This window comes from Gopherus evgoodei, chromosome 4 (assembly GCF_007399415.2).
Source record: "Gopherus evgoodei ecotype Sinaloan lineage chromosome 4, rGopEvg1_v1.p, whole genome shotgun sequence".
Lineage (NCBI taxonomy): Eukaryota > Metazoa > Chordata > Testudines > Testudinidae > Gopherus > Gopherus evgoodei.
The window spans coordinates 23,074,739-23,093,590 of NC_044325.1; the positions used below are offsets into that span (position 1 = coordinate 23,074,739).

Sequence of the window (18,852 nt, forward strand, 5' to 3'; positions counted from 1 at the left end):
AGCAACAAGGAAATTCACAATTCACACCACTGTATTCATCACATTATTAAGTTCTGAATTAGAAATTTTAGCACACAGGTTTTCTTGATGGATGATGCAGTGAAATTTGACTGTTGGACAGCCAATTTGATCTTCAAGTAACTTTACAAATCCCTTCTGTTTTCCAGCCATGGCAGGAGCACCATCTGTTGTCACACACAATATTTTTCTGATGTCAACTCTTCGTTCTTCAAAATGGTTTACAAAACTTTCCACTATATCTTCCCCCTTTGTTGTGCCATGCAGGGGTTTTAGGCAACAAAGTTCTTCTGGGATTTCATCGGTAGCACAATATCTTGCAACAACTGCCAAACGTGGAACATCATTTATATCAACTGCAACACTAAACACTGCTGTGTCTTTTAATACAGTCATTTGCTTTTCCTTAATGTTTTCTGCCATTTCACTTATGCCTCTCTCAACTGGTCTGGCAGAGACAGACAGTTTTTTTATTCTAGATATGATCGTATATTTGGCAAATCATTCAGCAAAATTTCTGAACTGCTGAGAAATTTTTTATATATTCCCCATTTGTAAATGGCTTTGTTTTTTGCAATGCATTGTGCAATCTTGTAACTTCTTTCTGTAGCTTGATTTTTACTTACATTTAAGCTTTTAAAAACACTGCTTTGCTTCTCATATCCTGCTACTTTATTTTTGATCTATTTAGTATTGTCTGTGTAAGCAGAGTCAGAATGAGCTCTACCCTGACATCTGGTGGTGAATTATGGGGAGTGTGGAAAGGAGTTTTAGGTATTTGCATTGACACACCCACTCCATCTAGCGTAGCCCACGGCAGCCTGGGATGGTTATTTTGACAGCTCTGGGATCCCCAATTTCTTTGTTATTGGGGCAGGAGGAATAAAGTGTTGTCACCCTGATTATGTGAATGAGGAACTATGAGACTGCTTTATGACAGCAATATCTCAATATCAATAAAGTAGCACTTGCTAGACAAGGGACATGAGTGCCAAAACCCATTGAAATGAGAGAGGTTGGGGACTGGTGTGTGTACCTGATGGTATGGGTCCCTTTTGAGGGCCTGGAACACCAATTGTACATCCTCCTCTCTCCACTGTTGAAGAGCAGAGCTAATTTTGATTCCATTAGGAGTCCATCTAGAGGCTGCTGAGCTGAATTCACGTTGGGCCAATGGTGCACCAGCACCTGGGCTCCCCTATTACAAGCTGAAATCACTAAAAGAGCTAAGCTTACGGAGCTGAGATCACTGAGTGCTGTGTTAACTAGTGGGGGAGCCTGAAGATCTATCGCTAAGCCGCTGGCAGAGCAGAGCATGTTGGAGCAGCCCATAGAACAGTGAGTGGAGTAGAGCGGTTTGCAGGGATGGCTGGAGTGGCTCATGGGACGGCTGGAGGAGCGGCACAGCTGGTGTAGTGGAGCTGGTCGTGGTGAAGGCTGCAGCAGAACCCCATGGAGAGGCAGAGCAGTTGACCCTGACCCACGTAAGGTGCCCCTTAACACCCTGTGTGTACCCCTGCCCCCATTTCCACCCAGGCTGGGGGGGGGGTAAAACTCTGCAGATAAACTTTTGAACTCTGGGGTGGCACTGACCAGAGACTTTTGGGTTGTTGGACTTTGGGGTGATTGGACTTAAGACCCTAAGGAGGAAAGGACATTGCCAAACGTACTTGGAGGTGGGTTTTTGCTTATAGTTTGTGTTATAATCCTGTTTGTGGTGTTTCTCCAACATGATGCCACATTGTTTCCCTCCTTTATTAAAAGGATTTTGCTACACTCAGACTCCGTGCTTGCGAGTGGGGAAGTATTGCCTCCTAGAGGCACCCGGGGGGGTGGTATGTAATTGTCCCAGGTCACTGGGTCGGGGCTCAAGCCAGTTTTGCATTGTGTTATTGAAACGGAACCCCTGGATACTGAACCCGGCCAACTCAGAGGGGCAGAAGGGTTACATCTGCTTCATCAAGAAAGGTTTTCTCGTGTTTTTGTTTCAAAATGTTGAACACTTTATGTGCGACAAACACTTTCACAACAGAAAGCACAAACAGCACTGTCTTTCTTTTGAATAAATCCAAATGTGTCTGTCCAAGAAGGCTGAAATGAACAGACATCTAACTTTTGCTTTCTTAGGAGCTGCCATTTTGTCAAATGCTCCCCTCAACGATCAGTGGGGAAAAAAAAATGGCGACCAAGGACATGCACAAGGTCAAATGCAGACATGATCTGGTATAAGCAGCAAACCAGGCCTTGGAACAATTTTTAAGATGGGGGTGCTGATCTGCGCCCCTTTTTGCCCCTGTATGCATCCCTCACTGCCCCAGGTTGGGGCCAGTAGGCCACAGCTGGAGGCAGCTGCAGAGCACTGGGCCAAGGCCAGGAGCAGAGCCTTGGGCTAGCTGCTGGTACCCCAGGCCTGCAGCAGGCTGAGCAGGGCCGGAGGCCGGGACCCCGGCTGGCAGGGGGCCAGCAGCTGGAACCCCAGACCGGCGGCAGGCTGAGCGGCTCAGCCTGCTGCTGGTCTGGGATTCTGGCTGCCAGTTCCTGCTAGCCAGGGTCCCAGCCGCTGGCCATGCTCAGCCCATTGCTGGACTGGGGTTCCATTCATCCAGGCAAGCAGCAGGCTGAGTGGGGGCTGGCAGCTGGGACTCCAGCTGGCAGCAGAGTGCCACTAAAAATCAGCTCACGTGCAGCCTTTGGGACGCGTGCTGCTGGTTGCCGACCCCTGATCTATTTCTACTTGGCATACAGTATGGCTCAGGCCTGCTTTTTGGTTGTCTGTCACTAGAGGGCACTCCAGTTTTTTTTTCAAAGTAAGCATGCAATATAGTGTTCAAAACATGCTATTTTCTTTCTTAGTTAATAATTGGATAAGTTATTCCATAGGATACCGGGGCCTTTTCAGAGCTGTTGGGAACAGAAGTAGTCATCAAGACAACACATGCTTGGAGGGGGGTGGGGGATGAAAAGGGTTTATATTAGCTTTAGAAAAACCTGCTCCAGATTGAAAGTGTTGTATTATTTGTACTGGAGTTGTGCCTAGGAGCCCCATTATAGTAGGTGCAGTACGGACCCAGACCAAAAGATAGCCCATTCTCTGAACAGCTTACAGTTTAAGTACGGTTCAGCAATTCCAAGGCAGGAAGGGACCATTAGATTCATCCTTTCTGACCTTCTTTAGAGCAAGGCCATAGGACTTCCCCAAAACAGCATAAATGAAACAGTCTCAGCCTGAAAGCTAATTCTCACCTATAGGTCTTTGAATAAAATAGAGTTGAACAGCCCTGTATTAATTTACAGACTAATCAGAAATATGGATTTTAATTCAGTATCTTAGCAGCAGCATCAACTTTTAAAATACAATCCATGTTAGCCTCTAAAGATGATTCCTGTTAAACAGTAAAAGCCAGATGCACCCGTTCCACCAGCATAATTGAAGTGCAATATATTGCACTTCACTATCAAACAGTATCTTTTTGTAATTGGTGAAATAGCTTTTGAGTTGATTATTCACTGGCTTGTTGTCCTGTCCTCCCTTTGGTCCTCATTCAGCTCTGCCAAAGGAGGCTGGGAGTTAAGGGAGGAATTTGCTCTTCTTTCATTAAATAGTCCAGGGATTAGGGGTAGAGGCCAAGCTGTATTCTTATACCACTGTCAATCTAGATCAACTCTATTGACTTCAGTGGAGTTACTCTGGGCCACATTTTCCTGCTCAGCTCCATTTCCTGACCCTCCATTTCCTGACCCTGTGTCTTCCTATGTGGGGATTGCCTATGTCATCTTCTCCTGTAGCACATCCTCTTCTGCTCCCCCCACTTCCCAGCACACACGATGTGGCCATAGTGTGGAGTGCTCTTGCAGTTCCTCATTGCCCTGGGGAACAATAGCCCCAACTGGTATAAAATAGAAGAGCCCCTGGGAGAGAAGGTGGGGTAGAGAGGGAGGGGCATCAGGGAGCTGATTATGGTTCCCCTGTTCTCTGGGCTGCTCTAAGCTGGCCCTGGCCCTAGCCCCAGCCCAAAGAATGAGGGAGTTGTGATGGCCTCCCCCACCCTCCTAGGGTAACCAGACAGCAAATATGAAAAATCAGGATGGGGGTGTGGATGGGAGAATTGGAGCCTATAGAAGAAAAAGACCCCAAATTGGGACTGTCCCTATGAAATTGGGACATTTGGTCACCTTACACCCTGCTGACCTGAGATCCAAGCCTCTGGATTTATGCCACCGTAACAGAACACAAAATGTGATCCTTCATGCCATCTATGAATGAAATATTGGTCCCATTGAAGCCAATGGGAAAACTCTCATTGAATACAACAGGGCCCGGACTTCAACATATCCTGGACAATGTCAGAGCTCAGCAAATAATTATTAATGTGTTAAGAGGTGCTCCTTACCCTCTGAATTTTCAAGCCTTTGCCATGAGCAAAAGGAATGCCCCTGTCTCTGTTAAACATGTTTCTCTCTGTAAACGTGCCCGGCCGGGGCTCGACCCTCCCTGAGGAGGAGGGGAGCCACACTGGTCTCACTACACACTGTCCGAGTCTGCCCTTTTGTCAGGGCTAAGCAATGCTGCACAGTCGCTTGGGACTCTGGCCTTCTGCTACAGGGCGGAGTAAACAGAAAGTCAGCTCAGGATCTCAGGCCCTCAGTCCCAGGGGCTGAGGGTCTCCTCACCCGAGGCTCGGGCCGCTCGAGCCCCTTGATACAGGACCGAGCAGTGGCACAGTTTAAAGGGGCCTAGCCCTTGGGTTGGGCGGGGCGCCAAACACCCAGTTATAGAGGCTCAGGCCCTCCTGGCTCATGGCTGAGCACGCAACAGTTCAGGCTGCTCAGGTCCTTTGGTGCAGGACCGAGCAGTGGTACAGTTTAAGGGGGCCCAGCCCCTGAGTCGAGCGGGGCGCCAAACACCCAGTTATAGAGGCTCAGGCCCTCCTGGCTCATGGCTGAGCACACAACAGTTCAGGCTGCTCAGGTCCTTTGGTGCAGGACCGAGCAGTGGTACAGTTTAAGGGGACCCAGCCCCTGAGTCGAGCGGGGCACCAAACACACAGTTATAGAGGCTCAGGCCCTCTTGGCTCAGGGCTGAGCAACCAGCAGTTGAACTGGCCTCTCCAGGTCAAGCAGAGGGGGAGTCTGCCACCCTGGGAAGGGTGGCAGGGGGAACGCAGGCCCTCCCACTCCACTGCGTTCCAGCCGGGGGCCCTAGTAGCGGCTATCACCGCTGACGGTCAGTGGGGATCCTGGCCGCAACACACTGACATGGGTTCCAGTACACTTGCAGCCTTGCCCCCGAGCCACTTCCAATCTCCCCCTCTGGGCCTACCTGATCGGTGGCGTCAGCCCCTGGGAAGTCCAGTAGCATGGGCCCCTCCTGGCTGGGGCTGGGGGGTAGATCCAGCAGTACCTCTGGGAAGTCCGGCCAGGGCTGCTCCGGGGGTTCCTCGGGGTAACAGCAGGGACAGGGCAGCTCCGGCAGCTCCTCGTCGTAGTGGGCGCGGGGAAGCTCCGGCCAGTCCAGGCAACTACCCTGGGCCTCTGCAGCCTCCTCGTAGTGGGTGCGGGGAAGCTCCGGCCAGTCCGGGGAACTACCCTGGGCCTCTGCAGCCTCCTCGTAGTGGGTGCGGGGAAGCTCCGGCCAGTCTGGGAAACGACCCTGGGCCTCAGCAGCCTCCCCATAGTGGGCGCGGGGAAGCTCCGGCCAGTCCGGGAAACAACCCTGGGCCTCAGCAGCCTCCCAGTCACGAGCACGCTCTGGCAGGTCTGCTCCTGACGGCGGCTGGGGCTCAACTGAGCGCCACCGGTTGGCTTTTATACTTCCGGATCGGCTCCTGATCCTCTGAGGGGCGGGTCCAGTGCCCTGTGGCCGCCACCCCTTCCGGCATCTGGCGAGGCTCGACCCTCCCTGAGGAGGAGGGGAGCCACACCGCCTCGTTACACTCTCACATACTGTATCACATTAACATTAATGCTTGTTGAGCACTAACTGGGATTCAAAGACAACATGTGTTACATATTTTCCCTTATTTATGAGTATTGTGATAGCACCTAGATGGTCCTATCAGGGCCCCACAGTGGTAGGCACCATGCACATACATAACAAAAGATGGTCCCTGCCCCAAAGAGCTTACAATCTAATTATATGACAAGGGACAACAGATGGATACAGCAAACTGATGGGGTAGGGGGGCACAAGGTAATAGTGAGACAATTTATATAACAATATATTTTTCTAATTGGTGAAATAGCTTTAGAGCTAACTGTTCACTGGCTTGTTGTCCTGCCCTCCTTTGGTCCTCATTCAGCTCAGATGAGCTTAGTAAACAGCAATCGCAGCATACCTGCTGCCCAACCATTGCCACTAAGTGCAATCTGTGTTCATTGAATGAATTCCTTTCGTTTAATCAAGAAAGGGAGTCACTGAAGGGGAACCCCAGATACATTCCTTTAGCTCATATCCCATTTCTGTAGACAACTGTCCCGCTGAGGGTGGAACGTCAGTTTCTGTGTGGTTCAGCCATTATATATGCACTCACCCCAACATCTCTCAAGTGTTCCTCATGGTCAAGCAGGTCATTGAAACAGCATAACACTTTTTCTGTCCCTCTTCTGCCTAGTGTTGTTCCTTGCTAACCTAACCATGTTTGTGTTTTTTTAAAAAGTATTCTGTGTTTACTCAAAATCACTTGCTCTAGCTTTCTCTGCTTGTTGTTTCTTTACAGGGCTCCCAGATTTTAATCATTCACCACAACTTTTCATGTGTTGCCCCTGATTTGTATGGCCTTTATTTTCCTCTCAACATGCACATATACAGTAATTCCCATTAACATTCACATCCAGAGAAGACTGGAGCTCTAGGCCACCTGAGAAAAGAAGAGACCTAGATTTGCATCCAGATTCAGATGGGAAAAAATGAAGTGCACTTGTAGATGAATGAACAGATCAGTCTTTCTGAGACTTCCACTGATATCTGGGAAGAGCAATGCAGTTCTTACAACCCCTCCTTAAAATACATAGCTTCCATGAAGCCTGGTGGCTATGAGCTGCTAAACAAGGAATCATTGCTATTCTTATTTTAAAAGGGGGAAAAAAAGTAGGGGGGGTGGAGGGAAAATCAGACATCTGTACCACTCAGTGCTAAATTCACCTTCTGGTCAGTAGGTGCATTCTAGATAAACTCTCGGGAGTGGGGACCAGCTTTATTCCATGTTTGTACAGCACCTAGCATAATGCAGGGAGAGATGGGGATGCTGGTCCATAACTAAAGCACCTAGGCACTATATTAATTAATAATTTTCATAGTATTGTCAACGTTGGGTCTGGTCCTGTGAAGTGCTGGGCATCTATGTCTCCTGAACGCTTCTCTCGGAGTGACTTCAGAAGGAATTATGGGTGCTCAGTGTGATGTCTAATGTAAATGTAGGGGCAAAGTTATGATTCTGCATTCCACGCACTACCTGATAAGTGTAAAATCTCCTTGCTTGTTTGCTGAGGGTCAGGAGTGCAAGTCAGGTCCAGGTGTCTGTCGCAGGAGGAGTCACAGGCAGATGGTTGTTAGAGATAGACTTTGCGCATTCTCCCTTGCTTGTGAAGAATTTTATTTATTTGTCACTCTCCTTACTCTGAAGTAAAAGGCATCCTGAGGGAAAGTACATGTTTGGCTGCGGGTGGTATTCTTACTACTCAGCACCTTTTGGGATCAGGTCACTCAACTGTGAGCTCTTTTGGGTGTAGGCCATTTGGTACTGTGCCAAAACTTGGTTGTTGCTCAACAAATGAAAAATCAACTGAAAGAGGCAGTGTTGGATTGGATGCACTCTTCTGTATTTTGAAAAAGCTTCCTTTAGAAGAGGAGATGTTGCCATGAATATAATGCTATTCCAGAAGCAAGAAAACCAGTGAAGGAATCCTACTGTCTGGTTAAACATGCCAGCCATGTTGTAATACACCTCAGTTAGTATATAAAGCCCAAAGCTGAAGGCTAAACACATTTAACCACCCAAGAAGTGCAGTAATCACCCAGAAATCTGTTGCTTGGGGTAGGTGGTAACTGATCTTACCCATGACAAAATAAGGAAAACAGGCCTCTAATTTATTGGATATTATGGGCCCAGCCCAGTTCTCAATGGAGAAATTCCCTTTGACTTGAATGCAGTTGGATCAGACACTGCTTAGAATGCCATGAACTGCTAGTTAGAAGCCCCAGTTGTGTCCAGAATGTGAAAGCCATTTCAGAACAGCTAGTTAATTGACTGTGTAGCTTTCTGAAAATAAGCTATAAATTGTTCTCCTTGCCTTGCAGCTCAATTGTTCTTGAGCTGTTTTGGATCTGTTTCTAGCCTCCTCACTGTACAGCATGACATAATGAATTTTGCTGCTTTCCTAAATATATTCCTTCTGTTACAAGAAAAAAATCATCAACTTGATTATCAAAGAATTTGTGGGAAATTTGTTTTACTGGGGATAACTGTTCCATATTTATTCAACAAAAACAATTAACATTCAAAGATTTTACTGTAGCTGTTACCTCATTTCACTGAAGAATATGTTCTATTGTTAAAATTGCCCTTCAATTTTTTTGCATTTCTTTCGTAGTGACTTCAAAGCTGATTGGTATGACAGGCGTACAGCATGAGAGGAATAAAAAGAAAATATATTTTTAAAATCTTTTTATTGAAATGTGGTGAATGGGCTACGGTGAATCTGCTGCTTCCCTTTTCCTTCTGCTCAGGTGGGGATATAAATTGCCAGAGGAAAGCTCTGTAGCAGTTGGGAAGACAGTTGGTGCAGTCTAGATCACGAAGGCAGGATGTTGTGGGACACTGGAAGGAATATGGCAGTTGGAGACAATTTGCCAGAGTGCCTTTTTGCAACCCACCAGGTGCTAGAGCCTTCCTCGCAGCTGAAATGCCTGTTGTGCTTGCTTGAGTAGTGGTACTGTACCAGCACAAAGACTGGGGTATACCAGCTCTTCAGCAGCTGGAGTTGGGGGGTGGGAGTTGCATGATTACAGAAGCAACAAGTGTCTTGACTTTTCTAGTCCCTGGGACATCATCTAATTTAGCTTGCCAGAAAAAGGCAAAAGACATTGCAAGAAGAGACAAGTCAGTGTAGAATTGGGAGAGGTGGAAAATATTTGAAGCGATCATGTAGTGTTTAGTGATAGAATGTTTCCTGAAGAAAAATGGGTGTAAGTACAGGGGAGAGTATAGTAAGGAGGAGCGGATGGAAGATGATAAAATACAGGTAGGATCTGCTAAGAAACAGTCAAATGAAAAAAAGTTACAAGATGTAATTGAATGAAATGGGAGACATCTAAAAAGTGACAAGTTTTTAAAGTGCTTATATCAATGCTAGAAGCCTAAATAATAGGATGGGTGAACTCAAGTGCCTAGTATTAAATGAGGGCATTGATATAGTAGCAATCACAGAAACTTGGTGGAATGAGGATAATCAATGGGATACAGTAATACCAGGTACAAAATATAGCGGAAGGACAGAACAGGTCGTGCTGGTTGGGGGAGTGGCACTGTATGTGAAAGAAAGCGTAGAATCAAATGAAGTAAAAATCTTAAATGAACCAAAACTGTACTGTAAAATCTTTATGGATAGTAATTCCATGCACAAATAATAAGAATATAGCAGTAGGGATATATTACCGACCACCTGACCAGGATGGTGATAGTGACTGCAAAATGCTCAGTGAGATTAGAGAGGCTATTAAAATAAAAAACTCAATAATAGGGGATTTCAACTATCCCCATATTGAATGGACAGGATTCAGAGATAAAGTTTCTTGATACCTTAAATGGCTGCTTCTTGGAGCTGCAAGTTCTGGAACCCGCAAGAGGAGAGGCAATGCTTGATTTAGTCCTAAGTGGAGCACAGGATAAGGTCCAAAAGGTGAATATAGTGGGCCCGCTTGGTAATAGTCACCATAATATAATTAAACTTAACATCCCTGTGGTGGAGAAAACACCACAGTGGCTCAACACTGTAGCATTTAATTTCAGAAAGGGGAACTACACAGTTAAAATTAAAAGGTACAGCACCAAAAGTAAAATCCCTGCAAGCTGCATGGAAACTTTTCAAAGACACCATAACAGAGACACCCCAAATTAAAAAACAGAGATCCAAAAAAGAGCCACTGGGGCTAAATGACAAAGTAAAAGAAGCAGTGAGAGGCAAAAAGCATCCTTTAAAAAGTGGAAGTTAAATCCTAGTGAGGAAAATGGAAAGGAGCATAAACTATGGCAAATGAAATGTAAAAATATAATATGGATGGACAAAAAAGAGTTTGAAGAACAGCTAGCCAAAGACTCAAAAAGTAATAGTAACATTTTTTTCATGCACATAAGAAGCAGAAAGCATCTGTACTGGCTCCAGTCCTATTCAACATATTCATAAATGATCTGGAAAAAGGGAATAATTAAGAAATGGGAATCATTAAGAAAGGGATAGATAAAACAGAAAATATATTGAAAAATATATTGAAAATATATTGAATACTGTGTGCAGAAGTGGTCACCACATCTCAAAAAAGATATATTGGAATTGGAAAAGGTTAAGAAAAGGGCAACAAAAATTATTAGGGATATGGAACGGCTGCTGTATGAGGAGCGATTAATAAGACTGGGACTTTTCAGCTTGGAAAAAGGATGACTGGGGGGGGGGATATGATAGAGGTCTATAAAATCCTGACTAGTGTTAAGGAAGTGTTATTTACTCCTTCTCATAACGCAAGAACTAGGGGTCACCTAGGAAATCAGTGGGAATACTTCTGGAGTAAGGTACTTCTCAGCGTGACTAAGCCAATTGGGAAATGTGCTTTAATGTAGATGACTAATGTAAATCATGTTGTGACACTAAACTGAGAATGGTACAGTCATGCGATGCACTACCAAGTATTTGGAAATCCTGGTCAGATAATCATTGAGCCTCTAGCCTAGGGTGTGGCTATAAAAATTATGGGAAAATAAATATATGACCACAGCTATAGAACACATTTGGCAAATGCAGACACTGAACCATCTGAGTTATGGGACCTGTGCATAATGGTAATTTTACTGTGTGAACAGAATCCTGTATTTTCATAAATACAGTATGCAGGACACAACCTGCACTGAAACATAATTAGTTTATAATTTGCAATGAACACAATCAGCTACATAAGATATGTAACAAATCACAACAGCTTTCCTGCAAACTGGGGAGTGATTCTCCTCTCCTTCCACTAGTGAAAATGAGGTGTACTTCCACTGAAGTCATTGGAGTTACACAGATGGAAAGCTGCTGGAAGTGGGAGGAGAATCAGGCATAGTGGGAGGGGATCTCTGGGAGGATTCTCACAAAGCAGATTCAGCACAGTGCGCTGTCCCCTTGACAAACTTTAAGGATAAAATTCCAAACCTCTGCTGCACCAGTTCATCTTGTTTGTACTGCACTAAATCCTGCCCCCCCCCACGTTGCAGCAAATTCAGGCAGCAGACCAATGTTACTCCTGATGGCATTCTGCGCCAAAAAATTAAAAATTCTGTGCACAATATTTTAAAATTCTGCAAACTTTGTCACATAAATGTAGAGGCTGCAGCATGGCATTGGGGAGCATGGGCCACTGTCTGCACAGAAGTGGGGGATCACTGTGCAGGTTCTGCCCCTCCCCTACCCACCCCCTGAGATGGACTCAGCGGTGATGCTGCACCAAACCCTCACACAGTGCAAGCACTGGGCCCTGCCTCTTCATGCCAGGTGTACTAGGTGTGGGCTGATAGGCTCAGCAAGGCAGGATCCAAGTGTGGAGGGGCTTAATGTGGGGGGATTCAGGTGTGGGTTCAGAGAGTTTTGTGGGGTGATCTGGGTGCAGGTAGCTCAGTTGGAGATCTGCGTGTGGGAGTTTGTGGGGGGGGTGTTTCTGGGTGCAATGGTAATGGGACTCTGCAAGGGGGTCTGGGTGTGTGTTGGGGGGGAATAGAGCTTGGCAGAGGGGTCTGAGTGGGAGGGGCTCGGGGGGGTGTCCAGATGCTAAGAGAATGGGGATCAGTGGGGTGAGGAGCTGGATGCGGTGGATTGTCGGGGTAGTCTAGATGCAGGGTGAGTGGGGCTCTGTGGGGGCCTGCGTTCTGAGTACAAAGGGGTGACGATCAGCTGGAGGATCTAGGTATGAGGGGGTCTGGATGCATGGGGGTTGGGCAGATATGGGAGCAGCTCCCTGCACAGGGATCCCTCCCTCTGCAGCTGAGGAGTGATGGGCGCAGGAAGCAAGATGGAGGAGGATTTGCAGAGCCTCTTGCAGCTGGGGGAGAAATCCAGGGGTGGGTCTGACCTGACCCTGGGTGCAGTGCAGGGGAAGAGGAAGTCCCATCCTCCCCAGCCCAGCCGGGACTAGCAGTTGAGCCCGCCACAGGATAGGAGCCACCAATCTTTCCCAGTCCCACCCCCTACCCCACAGTGATTTACCTGTCTGCCAGCTGCCCTGGACACCCAAAACGTATTGCTGGACAGGGTCACATGACCGCTTTTGTGGCTTCCCTGTTTAAAAAAAAAAGTCACTTTTCTGTAGGGAAGCAAAGAAATCTGTGGGGGACACAAACTCTGCACATGTGCAGAGGTGCAGAATCCCCCCCGAAGCACAATGTGGCTTCTCTGTGCAGGAGAGGTGAACTGAAGTGAGCTCACACAGGGAAGGCTGCACCTCTTGCTGGTGCTGTTCTTTGATGGGGTTTCCTTCACAGTTCAAGGACAGAGAATTTGGAGGTGGGACAGGTACAGAGATGTGGCTAGTGGACTCCTGCCAACATCGATCCACTGGCCAGTTTAGTGCTCTCCTAACTGTGGTATTGGGTGCCAGAAGATATTCCATGCATGGGCTGCAAGTGGAATGGCTGAACTGGTTCTCTAGCTCTGTGGCCGGGCTGGAGGATATCATCACCTCCATTCCTGCACCAAGCTTTTTCCTCAGGCCCTGCAGAGGAGGGAGGACTTGGTGTCATAAACAGATAGTTAAGGGTTAATGTCTCTTTTACCTGTAAAGGGTTACAAGCAGTGAACCTGGCCCACCTGACCAGAGGACCAATCAGAAGACAAGATACTGTCAAATCTCGGTGGAGGGAAGTCTTTGTTTTGTGTTTTTTGTTTGTCAGTTGTTCTCTCTGGGTTCTGAGAGTAACCAGACGTACCTACAGGCTCTCTAATTTTCTATTCAAATAGTAAGTACCAGCAGAAGGAGGTTTAGTCTTTTTGATTGTTTTCTTTATTTGCAAATGTGTATTTTGCTGGAAGGATTTTAATTTGTATTTGTGCTGGGGGGAAAGCTTCTTTCTAGTGTCTATAAGCTGAAAGACCCTGTAACCTTTACCATCTTAATTACAGAGACAACTTTTATTTTTTTCTTTCTTTTATTAAAAGCTTTTCTTTTTTAAGACCTGATTGATTTTTCCCCCTTGTTGAGTCTCAAGGGAATTGAGTCTGTACTCACCAAGGAATTGGTGGGAGACAGGGAGAGAGAAGGGAGGGGGAAAGGTGGAATTCCTCTGTTTTAGATTCATGGAGCTTGAATCTGTATTACCTCTTGGGGAGGGGAAAAGAGGAGGGGGGAAGGTGCATTTCCCTTTGTTTTAAGATTCAAGGAGTTTAAATCACAGTGATCTTCCAGGGTAATCCAGGGAGGGAAAGCCTGGGAGAGGCAACAATGGGGGAAAGGGTTTACTTTCCTTGTGTAAGATCCAGGGGGTCTGGGTCTTGGGGTCCTCTGGGAAGGTTTTGGGGGGACCAGAGTGTACCAGGCACTGCAAGTCCTGGTTGGTGACAGCACTACAAGATCTAAGCTGGTAATTAAGCTTAGGGGGATTCATGCTGGTACCCCATCTTTTGGACGCTAAGGTTCAGAGTGGGGGTTATACCATGACACTTGGTCCAACATGAACAGAGAAGAATCATGCATAGAGTAACACAGTCCTGTATTTACAGCACTTTCGCCAGAGGTGACCTCAGGTTTCTAGTCTGACCACGAACAGCTGAAATTGGAAGAAGTCTGTGAGATTCTGCTTGAACCTAATGCTGCTCTCAACATTTTGCCTTTCCCTTTACAAACTGCAACTGTTTCTAAGGTTCAGAGCAAGGACTTATTAAAATTAGCCACATGGATTTGTTTCTTTATCATGTTACCGTCAGCTAACCAATGTTACCATAGGCTATTCTAGGACTAGGCTACATTAAATAAAGTAAAAATTGAAATACCCTAACCCCTCCAGCTTTGCATACTTTATGCCAGTGCAGGTTTTTACATCCAAAGGGTAAATTCCTCTGAGTTACGCTGCACTTTAATAGACAAAAGACAGCCTTATCCAAAACACATCCATAAAAATTTTAATAAATATGGCTGCTTTACCAAAACCTATCTTTGTGTCTCCTGGCCATCCTGAAGTTAAGTTTTAGACCTTGCTCTGCTCTCTTTCACCTCAATAGCAAAATTTCCAGGGCTAGGTGGACTTCACTGGACCTATCACAATTTAGACCAGCTGAAGATCTGCCTCTGGGAGTCTGGCTATTGGCATCAAGGGACTGTGCCATTTGATATGCACTTCAATAGAGCTGTGACCATTTACACCAGCTGCGGATCTGCCCCTGATTAACTTCAAGGCAAAAGAAGCAAACTAATTAGCCCTTAATCATCTTCTCAGGTACTATTCACCCACCCGAAGTTTTGTTATGCTTTTCTGGGTTGTCCAGCTGTGTGTCACTGTGCAGCCAGTTTTTGCATCAATAGCATTTGAAATGTCATCATTTTTGCTCACAGAGAAGTTCCCATCCCCTGCTGCAATCCAATAAATAGCTCACACAAACACAGAACCACATGATAAACAATAATGTCAACTGCCTCATCTTAAATTACATGTTTATTATATAAACTCTCATGCATCAGGGAAAGAGTGCTCTCTATGAACTTACTCCCATCTTGTGACTCCTTACAGCTCATTCTTGCCTGTGATCTGATCTTGCTTGGGACCTTTCTGATATTCTGACTCCATTCTCCTAGGTACGCAAATAGCCTGAGACTAATGACATTTGCTGAGTGGTGTTTATAGCCTAATCACTACTACATATTTTTCCATTGAAAGTGTAACATTGATGAAAAGGTGTGAGTAAACACAGCATAATGGGACAAATTCATCCCTGGCATAAGTGGCTTCAATAGAAGTTGCAGCAATTTACGTAAGGGATTAATTTGTTCCAACATTTCACTTTGTCTCATCTGAGAAGTTCAAATTCCAAATAGCAAATGACTATTTTAATTTCCTGAATTGTAGCCCAGGTAAAAATGCACAAAACATTAATACAACTCTTCATTAAATAGTGCATAATGCTGTGCAAAACGGAATACAAAATAAACTATGTGATGAATACAGATAGGAGCATGGATTTTGTTGTCAATGGTATTTAAGGTATGAGCATTTGTATATATTATATACAATTAGTGACGTGATAGAGTGAAACCTAGTACCTTGATGGAACTTAAACTAGATTGTATGTGCCAGATTCTGATCTCAGTAGCATTAGTGTAAATCCAGATGAACCTAATGGCGTTCCTCCACGTACACAATTTTTGCACCTGAGATCCGAATCCATCCCTATATGAAAATTTCATTAAATATAAATAAGTAGAAAGCAAGCTGTCTTTGTCCACTGTGTGGAATAAATCATATTATTTCTGAAGGAAACACTGATTTATCTATAATAGTGTTCCTGAAAAGCAGGCAGTATGATGAACAGCCTTGCATGGATATTTTGAAGATGAACTCAATTCAGTTATTCTATTATCCAAATACGTCTTGAATAACTCTGCTAGACACTGGTTTTAGGTCTCATTACAATAATCTGTATCCAAGTAACTCTCCTTTGTCCTATGAATGCACATATGTTAATTACCCACTTATTTTGAATAGTTTCTTGCAGTATAAATCCTTATGCTAAATAGTCTGTTCCACCTTATATTTAGCTGTGACACTCTGATTACCTTTCCCAGACCTGAGGCAAAGACCTTGATGGACCCTGACGGTCTGTCTCTTTCACCATAGAAGTTGGCCCACAAAAAGATAATACCTCACACGCCTTATTTGTCTAAAATTCTGGGACTAACATGGCTACAACAATATTGTAAACAGGTCCCACTGCTGCATTTCCTGTAACTTCATAATGAGTTTAAGTGCCTTAAGCAACAATAGATGGCCATTTGCCAGTTCACTATTGAACAACTAATACTGATTTTCAAAGCATCTCCCATTGCTTTTTGGCCAAAATACAATTCAATTTTCCAAGATGCTGATGGAACTTAAGAGTACCTTAGTAACATACCGGAACCATTTCTGATGTAAGCTCATCATTAGGGTTAATGATGTGTTATCTATGTGTTCTCTGTTGTGGGGAGAAAAAAGGATACATATCGTGGAACATCTTAATCTAAACAAACATCTTGCAAAACGCTAGAATACTTTGCCATAGAGAGTGAATATTTTTGTTAATAAAGTAGCATGACTCCTAATGCAAAAATACTTTTATTTTTAAAGCAAACTAGTTTTTCTTCCTGCAGCTGAGTTAGATCTTGTTATGCTAAACTCCTTGGGACCACTCTCTCACTGAAATCAGTGGCAGTTTTTTCAGTGACTCAATAGGAAAAGGATTGGGCATATAATGCTTTCATCTCCAGTCTCTTCCCCCTAAAACACAACATTTTCCTAATATTTTATATTAGCCACTATCCCCAACATCCCAGAACAACTAATACTGCTGCACATTGGAGAACAGAAATGAGGAAGGTTCACATCTGGTTTTTTTTTCATAGCTATCAGTTCTCTCCTTTTAATTCTTTGCTACACACACACTGCCGTTTTAATCTCTGATAAGCCAAAGCACCGTGCTCAGGAAAATAGAAAAACAAATTAAAGATTTTGGTACCGCACCAAATCATGTGCAAAAAAATCCCCTCTAGCAATGTGGCACTTTTCACACTTTAGACTAGGATTGATTTTACTGAGTCTGGCAGCTGTTAAGTTGCCATAATGCAGTACTATTACCTGAGTGAATATTAAATACTCTACAGATATTAAGGGCTGGTGGTGCCATTGTAGGATGTCTGTAATTATCAACAAGTATCAGTCTTTTTTTGTCTCCTCCACAGTTCTGCTTCAGAGTCACACTTGCTACCCTAGCTGATGAACCACCAAGTAGCACATATACACCAGGGTTCCTTTCTGTCTTGCTAACAGGCAGCATTTCACCAGTATCGCCCATCTGAACACACTGGATCAGCTGAACCAAAGTTTTTTCCCAAGGCATGATGGACTTGCTGGAATGAACAGAACTGGAAATGGAGTAAGTGAAGCAGTTGTGTGATCTAAACATCACAATGACTATCTCATCTTAAAAGAAATGGCTTAAATATGAAACACCATTTCTCCCATCACTGAAAAAGTTCATTTTAAGACACATTCTAGAAAAGCCAGGTGGTTCTTGTCACAGGGAGCCAGCCACAGTAAGTGAAGTAGGTTCAGCTCACTTGTGTCAGCACATGCACTTCCATTTGGCCAATTAAAAGGACTGGGCAGCACCTGGGGGTTTTCCAGGGGCAAATCTAAGGGGAGAGAGCTGGTGAATCAGTGCTGCCTCATCAGTCAGGAAGGGCAGCTGAGTTGCTAGAGCTAGAATGTGTTTCCTGGAGGAAGGCTGAATGCAAGGAGAGTAACAAGAAAGGATTCCTAGCTTGCTTCCCCAAGCCATAGAACTAGGGCTAGAGGGTTTGAGAGGACTGACGGTAGCTGCAGTGGTGGCAGTAGAAGCGGCAGTAGAGGGAGGTGCCTGCTGGCTCTAAGCCAGGGAGCTAGAACTGAGGGCCACAGAGGACTGAAAGAATGAAAGATGCCTGCAACATCATGCTGGAGAGTTGGACCCCAAGGAACAAGGAGAAGGCCAGGGTTGTGAGGGTTGCTTCCTGGTAAAGATGAACTCCCAGCACAGGCTATAGGGATGCCTACTGGGCAGCGCAGGCTTGCACCTCACTTGTTAGGTTTGGGGCGGCTGTCCTGGCAGAGGGACAGAAGAGGACCAACAAGGAGACTAGATGTGGTCTGGAAGGACTCCCATCAGAGAGGCTGATGGAGATGCCGGCTGGGAAGAGCGGGAGTTTCCTGCATTTGGTTTGGGAAATGGAGGCTTCTCCTCAGCGTCAAAGTCCAGCCATATAAAGGTACCGGTAATTCTTAAAAGTGACCTGCAAAGCAGAAGAAATGGGGTTTGTGCCCTGTTATGCTTCTCTGATCTATAAAGAGAAATAGATGTTTGTTTGTTTGGTTTTAGCTCTGTTTGTTTTACATTAAAAAAATTAATGCGAGACTATGAACTGGAGACTCTAACAGATATATGATGTTGGGACTTCTATAGGGGATTCAATAAACTGTGTTTTGGTAATAAACTGGCCCCAAGGAGGGGTGTTCTTTAAGCAAGAAACCCTGCAGTGGATTTTCTGGGGACTTTGAAAGGGGGAAATGAGGCAAGGTTGCTCTATGACAGTTCTATAATGGATTTCATGGCAGCAACTGTCCTTCTTGGTTAATGCTGTTCTTCAAATGTTAATGGAATAGGGAGTAAGTTAAAATTGAAGTGATCAATCTTGTGGTCCTTATGTTAGAGCTGCCTGCAGCCATGGAACATTTGGATCAATGACATTGGAGAGTTGCTGAGATAACACCAGGGAGCTAGGCTCCAGCATTTCATGGGGGATTCTAAACTAACACAAATCATTTGGAGAAGATACAGTTTGAGAGGAAGCTTGGTGGAGCCACTGCATTG

At 45.1% G+C, this 18,852-nt stretch overlaps 1 long non-coding RNA gene across 1 annotated transcript in view; it reads left to right on the forward strand.

Moving 5' to 3' along the window:
• The window catches only part of LOC115649761, a 53,617-nt gene extending 35,496 nt beyond the window's left edge, over nucleotides 1-18,121 (forward strand). Inside the window, exons 2-3 of the long non-coding RNA XR_003999903.1 lie at nucleotides 14,982-15,046; nucleotides 17,186-18,121. This is a non-coding gene — a long non-coding RNA (uncharacterized LOC115649761). The remainder of the gene's footprint in view (nucleotides 1-14,981; nucleotides 15,047-17,185) is intronic.
• The last annotated feature ends 731 nt before the right edge of the window (nucleotides 18,122-18,852 follow it).